Genomic DNA, 8,081 nt, shown 5'->3' with positions numbered 1-8,081 from the left:
ACAAGTTGAAAGAAACAAGAATCGGCTCTCTCTTTCTCTTACAAGGACTCTTCAAATTACAATTGTTTCTAGTTTAAGAAAATAACTGCTTTTTTTTTCAGTGACTTCCATGTTGGCAAATGACATTTTGTAGGTCATAAAACGTAAGTTCCTATTCTATGAAGTAGAACAAATGAGGTGGGTGAGAGATAATCTCTTCTTTTGCTGTTCTTCTCTAAATTTAAATTTCTCAGTTTTGTAAAGATTTAAGAATACTTATCTTGAAAATAAAAATAATTGTGGGGCTGGCCTGGTGGCACAGAGGTTAAGTTCGTATGTTCCCCTTTGGTGGCCTGGGGTTCACTGGTTCAGGTCCCGGGTATGGACATGGCACTGCTTGGCAAGCCACGCTGTGGTAGGCGTCCCACATATAAAGTGGAGGAAGATGGGCAAGGACTTTAGCTCAGGGCCAGGCTTCCTCAGCAAAAAGAGGAGGATTAGCAGCAGATGTTAGCTCAGGGCCAATCTTCCTCAAAAAAAAAAAAATTGTGCAAGAAAAATGTGAATCATAAGACCATTAAAACAAATTCATAAAAGTTCATTTTGCTTACTATTAAAAGCAGTGTTATACCAAGAAACTTGAATATTCCACAGAGAGTTATGTGGTCAGAATCTGCCCTGTGCGAGAAAGATGAATCAGCAATTCCTCTGGGAGCAAATGGTTACTTGTGTTATTTGAATTTTCTTTTTGGAATATTTTGTTAGCATCACATGTAAACCATTTCTCCTGGCATTAAATGGTACCATGGGATGCTGTAAAAGCATAGAGGGAATATGCTGTCTCTATACTTAGTTGCCTGAATAGATTCCTTATTTTCTCTGATTCTTCTCAGCACGTGGCACATTTGCAGAGTTGATGTCATTCATACCTCAGTGCCAGGTGGTGAATGTGATTATTCCTTGTTTCCAGGGAAATTTAGTATTGGTGCAGCAGAACAGGAGAGCTAGACCTCATGGTAAAATTAGATTGATAAGTATTTCTCAGTGTCTACTCAAAGGTTCCAATCCTGCTTTATCAATGCAAGAGGAGAGTTTTATTACCTTCTGTATGACCAGTGCCTTACACAATACTAGTTACACATTTTATTCTTGAGAGTGTTTGTTGAATAAGTGAACAATATGCAAAAGTCAATCATCACTTATTTTTTCATTCAGACATCAATCTGGCATGCTATTGGGGTTAATGTCAGTGTAGGATGCCTGTAGTCAGATGCACACAGGCTCCTTCTCAGGAGCCACAGAGGCTTTCCTAGCCTGAGACAGAAGTGAGAGGCAGAGTAGAGACCAGAGGCATTAACCCGGCATCTCCTGGGTGCTGGCCGTAGGCTCTGTGTACGCTGTGGCTTTTAGTCCAACAGGAGCACTGCAAGAAGAGCATTATTATCCCCATTTTACAGATGAGAAAACAGGTTCAGAATTGTTTGATCCCAAAGTCCTTCCTAAGAACTGGGTTAAGATTAGAATTTAAACAAAAGTTACAACAAACAATAAGTTAACATCATTTGATAGCAGCGGCGAAGTTACCATGTACCAGAGAAGAAAGAATCACATGAATCTTATTAATTTCCTCTCTGCTTAATGAAACACACACACTATAAAATATCAAGGCAAGTCTTGGAATTCAGTCTTTGCAGGCCCCAACTCATACCCTCAATTACATTTTTAAGGCTTTAGTTTTATTAGGGAAATAAGACTCTTCTTGATTCTTCCTGACATTTCTAACTGCATTTGAAAGGATTTATATATGATTTCTTCAGGGTGAAGCCCATGAAACCTTCTTTTTTACTTTTCTTTGTCTTTTTTTAGGCTCATCCGAAACTGAAAGAGAAAGTAAATCGAGCGAGGAAACCCCTGTATTTTTTATAGAGTAGCACTCAAATGTGTGTGTGCAGAATGGGCTGTAGTTTCTATTTACCTTTATTTCTTTAAATCACAAACAAAATTAAAAGTTCCGAATAGATGGAGGTGAATACTTACAAGAGCTATAACAAACTAAGGGTGAAAATCCTTATCTATAAAAGGATTATGCAAATTTACACAAAAATCAGTAAGACCCCCATGCTTGCATAGGAAAAAGACAACTACATTTACACAAAAGGAAATGTAAGTGGCTTAATGAACATGTTTAAATCTGTAACATCACTAGTAATTAAAAATTAAAATAATAATGCAATCATATTTTCTTCTGTTAATTAGTACGGTCAGTAAACTATTTTGGAATGTACGACACAGGTAGAAGTATAAATTTAGTCAACTGCTTTGTAAAGCAATTTGTAAAAACCTATCAAAGAAGCTTTAAATATGCTTCTAGGGTTCTACTCTGAGGAAATATTCTGAAATGCAAGCAAATATCTAAATATAAAGATATTCTTTTGCACATTAAAAAACAAGGAAGCTTAAATGTCCTCAAACAAGAAGCACATATGAAGACCATTTAATGACAGTGGAAAATTAAGTCTTACGACCTAATAATAATGGGGAAAAACAGGCTATAATACTATGTTACAGTGTGATCTCAAGTACAGAAAATGATTCTTAGTGAAAGATGTAAATAGCAGTGCTAACAGTCATCTCTATTTATTTGAATTATTTCTATTTGTTTTGCGATATTGTTCTATATTTTACAAGTTTACTGTTATAATTAGGAGAAAATTATACAAGAAAGGAGAAAAGCTAGAATGAAAGCAACACTCTCTAATCCTAGAGGCTGAATAAGATGCAGAAAGAGAAGAGGAATTTCATCCTGGATATCTTGATTTGACCTGAGATTCCCTTGTAGTCCATCTGGGGTGGTGAAAATTCAACCCAAACCAGGTACTGTTTGAGTTGACCACCGGGTCTACAGGATACAAAACCACGACATAGTGATGATCTGAGCAATGCACTATTAGGATGCATTAGTCTAATGTCCAGAACAAAGGAGGCAGTGGCCCAGCCCATTCTGAACTCACCAGACCGTTTGGAGTGTGTGGTTAGTGCTGTGCACCACATCTGAAGCAGAATGGTGAATAAGTAGTCTGTCCAGAAGAGGGTGGCCACAATGGTAAAATGTCTGGAAATCCTATGACTTCTCAGCTTTAAATTCCCCCCGGTTTCTTATTACTCTCAGAATCCAATCAAAACCCTCTAAGACCCTGCCTCACCTTCTAAGATTGTCCTCCTTGTTTGCAAAGTTCTAGTGACACGTTTCAGTCCCTTTAATGTATCAGGTTCCTCCCACTTCAGAACTGCGGCAAGTACCATTTCGCCAGCCTGGAATGACTCTTCTTTCTCCCCCCGCTCCTCCCACCCTGTCTCCTCCACACATGTCCTTTCTTGTCTGGCCAATTCCTATATTTTTTCAGGTCTCAGATCAAATATTCTTTCCTCAGGAATACTCTCTGACCGCCCATCTATGAATGAACCTCTTATACACTTTTATTTTACCCCCTGGTTGTCTTTGGTTAATTATCTTTCTTATGCCTGTAGTTCTTGCTAGATGGTAAACTCTTCTGAGGACAGTACTGGGTGTCTCTTTATGTGTCTTAGTCTGTTCCGGCTGCTATAACAAAATACCATAGACTGGGTGTTTTATAAACTACAGAAATTTCTTTTTTTTTTTTTTAAGATTTTATTTTTCCTTTTTCTCCCCAAAGCCCCGCGGTACATAGTTGTATATTCTAGTTGTAGCTCCTTCTAGTTGTGGCATGTGGGATGCTGCCTCAGCATGGCTTGATAAGCGGTGACACATCCGTGCCCAGGATCTGAACCAGTGAAACCCTGGGTCTCTGAAGCGGAGCACGCAAACTTAACCACTCAGCTGTGGGGCCGGCCCTGAGAAATTTATTTCTTATGGCTATGGAACCTGGGCAGTTCAAGATCAATGTGCTGGTAGATTCAGTGTGTGTTGAGGGCCCTCCTCCTGGTTTATAGATGGTCTGCCTTCTTGCTGTGTCCTCACATGTCAAGATGGGCAAGAGAGCTCTCTGAAGTATTTTTCAGAAGGGCTTTAATCCCATTCGTGAGGGTGTTACCCTCATGACCTAATCAGCTCCCCAAGGCCCAACCTCCTAATACCATCACACTCAGGGTTAGGATTCAACATATGAATTTTGGGGGAACACAAACATTCAGCATATATCACTATGTAGCCCCAGAATGCAGTGCAGTGCCTGGCCCATACTTTGGGCTATTTATTGAATAAATGAAAGAATGAATGAATTCTGTAAAGCCCGTCTGTTTGCTTGTTTTTATGGCTACCCTCCACTTTCACACTTAATTTCTCCTTAATGTCAAAAAAATGAGATTTCTAATCTGAAAAAGGGAAGACAAATAGAAGAAGAGAGAATATGGTAGCTTCCTATCACATAGACGTTCTGTGAAACTCCGTTAGTTAGAATCAAGACTACTCGCAGTTCTAAAATCACAAGGAAAGTCTTTCTAAACATGAAATTAGCATCCTTTGTGGCAATGAATTCCCTTTTACGAAGTGTGTGCGAGTCATATTTGAATATAAGCGTGCAGTGGAGTTGTTGTAAAGGATATTCCTACATCGGGTAGTTGGATTTGTTAGCTCTTAGGCCTTTATGTGATTCTATGACCTAGCAATCTCTGGCTGCAGAGGAACTACCTAAAGGAGAGAAGATTTAAGACAAAACAGAGCATGGAAATAAACAAAGACAAGATTGGGGAAGAAAAGGAAAGGTAACACTGTCTCAAAACGTTTGATCTCAATAGTTTCCAACCTTCTCTGAAGATGGGGTTGGCAGGCCTCCCAGAGAAACCAAAACAAAGCAACCTAACAGGGCATCACAGAAAAAAGGGGACCTAAGCTGGGAGATGAGAAGATGAAAGCTCTGAATTTAAATACATTGGGGAGGAGGAATGGGGGTGTGAAAGGCAGGCTTTCTCTTTAGGGTCCTTTTCAATTCATTTAAAGGCACATCTCTGAAATGAACATTCTCCATTTTCCATAGAGGAAGGGTGGTTACCTGAATCCAGAAGTCTGGGCCTTAATGAACATGGCTAAAAGAATGAGTTGAATTGTCAGTGCAACTGCTTTCATTATCTTCACTATCCTTAACCCAAACTTGTGTCATCGTTCTGGAATGAGTAAGACCTGCTTTTATCAAACCCAGCTTTTATCATCTCTTTTGTATTTGCTTATTCACAGTTCAGAAATTGTCCAATCGCCTTCTTATTCTCTAAGCAAAGGAATTAATTTTGTTATGGAAAGAAAAATAACTTCCTTTTGGTTTGAGAGAAAGACCCACACAATGTCTCTGTTTTAGGTGTGAAAGCTGAAAACTGAGCTATATTGTGTAGCTTTGCCTTACTAAGTGATGATTTTTTTTCCAACTACAGCGTGGAGACTCCTCGTGAGGTACAACGCAAATTTTGTATTTTGACCGCTGCTAAAAATATTTAATGCTTATTGGGTACTCACTATGTTTCAGGCAATGTACTCAGTGATTTTATACATTATCTCCTGAATCCTAACAACAGTTCAGAAATAGGTACAGTTATAATCCCTTTTCCAGAAAAGACCTAGAGTGGTTAGGCAGCTTACCTGGAGCCTACAAGCTCACAAGGCAGAGGCTGGGGAGACTGTTTCACATTTCAGTATCGCCTGTTGGCTGAAGTTCACGCAAAAGTTTGAGATCTGCTTCTGTAAGAGGCAAATCCCCCTCGCATAAGAGACAAATCCCCCTCACACTCCTTGCTCATTGTAGACAGAAGTGGGTCCAGCAAAGAAAATGAGGTTCAGAGAGGGTTCATATTTGGAAACTCTGTACTCTCTATTACGATAAGAATGGGGGAGGGGGGCGGGTCCCGTGGCCCAGTGGTTAAGTTCGCGTGCTAGATTTCGCCGGTTCGGATCCTGGGCACGGACATGGCACCGTTCATCAGGCCATGTTGAGGTGGCGTCCCATATGCCACAACTAGAGTGACCCACAACTAAAATATACAACTATGTACTGGGGGCAGTTGGGGAAGAAAAATCAGAAAAAATAAGAAGATTAGCAACAGTTGTTAGCTCAGGTGCCAATCTTTAAAAAAAAAAGAATTGGGGAAATGTGATAGTATTGACATCAGAAAAAGTAATATTCCATTTATTTTAACTTTATTACAAAAAATTTCAAATACACTTAGAGAGAATATTATAATAAAGTCCTGTGTATCAATCACCTAACATTAACAATTGTTATCATTTTATTATACTTCCTTCATCTGTTTTCTCTTTGCTCAGTTATTTTAGAGCAAGCCCCAGACATCATGACCTTCAGCCTCTAAATGTTTCAGTACGCATCTCCAAAAGTTAAAGATATTTTCTAACATACTTTTCTCACTCCTAAGAAAATTAACAATAGTTTCTTATCATCCCATACCCACTCCATATTCAGATTGCCCATATTGTCCCCAATTTTACCACTGCTTTTTTTTTTAAGATTTTATTTTTTCCTTTTTCTCCCCAAAGCCCCCCTGTACATAGTTGTATATTCTTCGTTGTGGGTCCTTCTAGTTGTGGCATGTGGGACGCTGCCTCAGTGTGGTTTGATGAGCAGTGCCGTGTCCGCGCCCAGGATTCGAATCAACGAAACACTGGGCCGCCTGCAGCAGAGCACACGAACTTAACCACTTGGCCACGGGGCCAGGCCCTACCACTGGTTTTTCACAACTGTTACATTATGATAATAATGAAAAGAATTTAAGAAAGCTTGCCTCTACAGACAAAGCAATTGTGGGAGGGACTAGGAAGCAGAGTGAAGTGGAGTGAGTGCCTGGTTGGGAACTCTGGGAGCTCAGCCTAAGTCACCCACACTACTCTCAGACGGACCCTACCTGCATCTGAGCTTAAATTAAAAATCATAGCATTACTATTAAGAGCATGGACTCTGGAATCAGACTATCCAAATTCATTACTTACTATCTGGGAAACGTTGGACAAGTTCATTTCTTTGTGTCTTAGTTTCATTATATGTACAATAGGAATATTAATAGGGTCTACGTTATAAAATTGTCAGAAGAATTAAATGAAATAATATGAGAATTAAATGACATTGAACAGTGTCAGGCATATAATAGATGCCCAATAAATGTTAGCCGTTGTCATCATCATCATCATTATGCTTACTCATAATGGGGAGCGGCTGGAGGTTAAAGACTGATCCTGCAGTTGATCAGGATACCAGAAAGACAGGAATTGAGAATTATGATAATCGTTGGATACCAATGACTTTATACAATTCTTTCTCCAAACTTCCTTTTTATGTTGTCATATGATTCTTTCCATGAAAAGTTATTTTAAATCCACCTACTTAGGGCTAGTGAAAACAAACACACAAACAAACAACCTGCTGTCAGGAGCCAGTGTCCAGTCCCTTTGTGTGGACCCTCCTCCAACCCAGCATCCGCCACCGGCCTCTGCAGAGGAGGAATCTCTGGGTTCTTTGTAAGCCAAGGTCCTTGTGCACTCCATAACTACTACCTTGCGCCTGCAGCTCTCCTAACTTGTCTAGACCTTGAACCTCAAGTCTCATTTCTTATCACTTTCTGGTCTTGCCTTTTCACTCACCCGTCAATTCAGATTCTCTTACTTTGAACTGGCACCACCCTCTTCTTACTGTCTTATTTCCTTACTGTGTCTCAGCAGAGGGAAGCCATTCGACAAGCCATTTAGAGCAACCTACTATATCGTAGGCACTGTGATCTGCGTTGGGAATACACTAATAAATGACACAATATCTCTATCCCAAGGAGCTCAGGATCTAACGGACCCCAGAGAAGCCCTCCACGATCTGCCAACTTCCCATAATATATTGCCTTTATGCTGCCCTCTGGATAGCCACTTGTCTGGTCTGTTCTTGATAAGTGTGTCACAGGCAATAAAACATGGGAGTCTATATTATTGATCACCATTAGAGGAGTTACACTGTATTGAATTGTATATTTGGTCATCTATTTAACAAAATACTTCCAATTAGACTGTTCATATTTATGACCGTCATGAGAATAATGTTTGGCAGTTTATGTTATAAGGAAAACCAAACTCAGTGTTGTAG

The sequence above is a fragment of the Equus caballus genome, chromosome 23 (genome assembly GCF_041296265.1).
Source record: "Equus caballus isolate H_3958 breed thoroughbred chromosome 23, TB-T2T, whole genome shotgun sequence".
Classification (NCBI taxonomy): Eukaryota; Metazoa; Chordata; class Mammalia; order Perissodactyla; family Equidae; genus Equus; species Equus caballus.
This window is presented reverse-complemented; position numbering follows the sequence as displayed.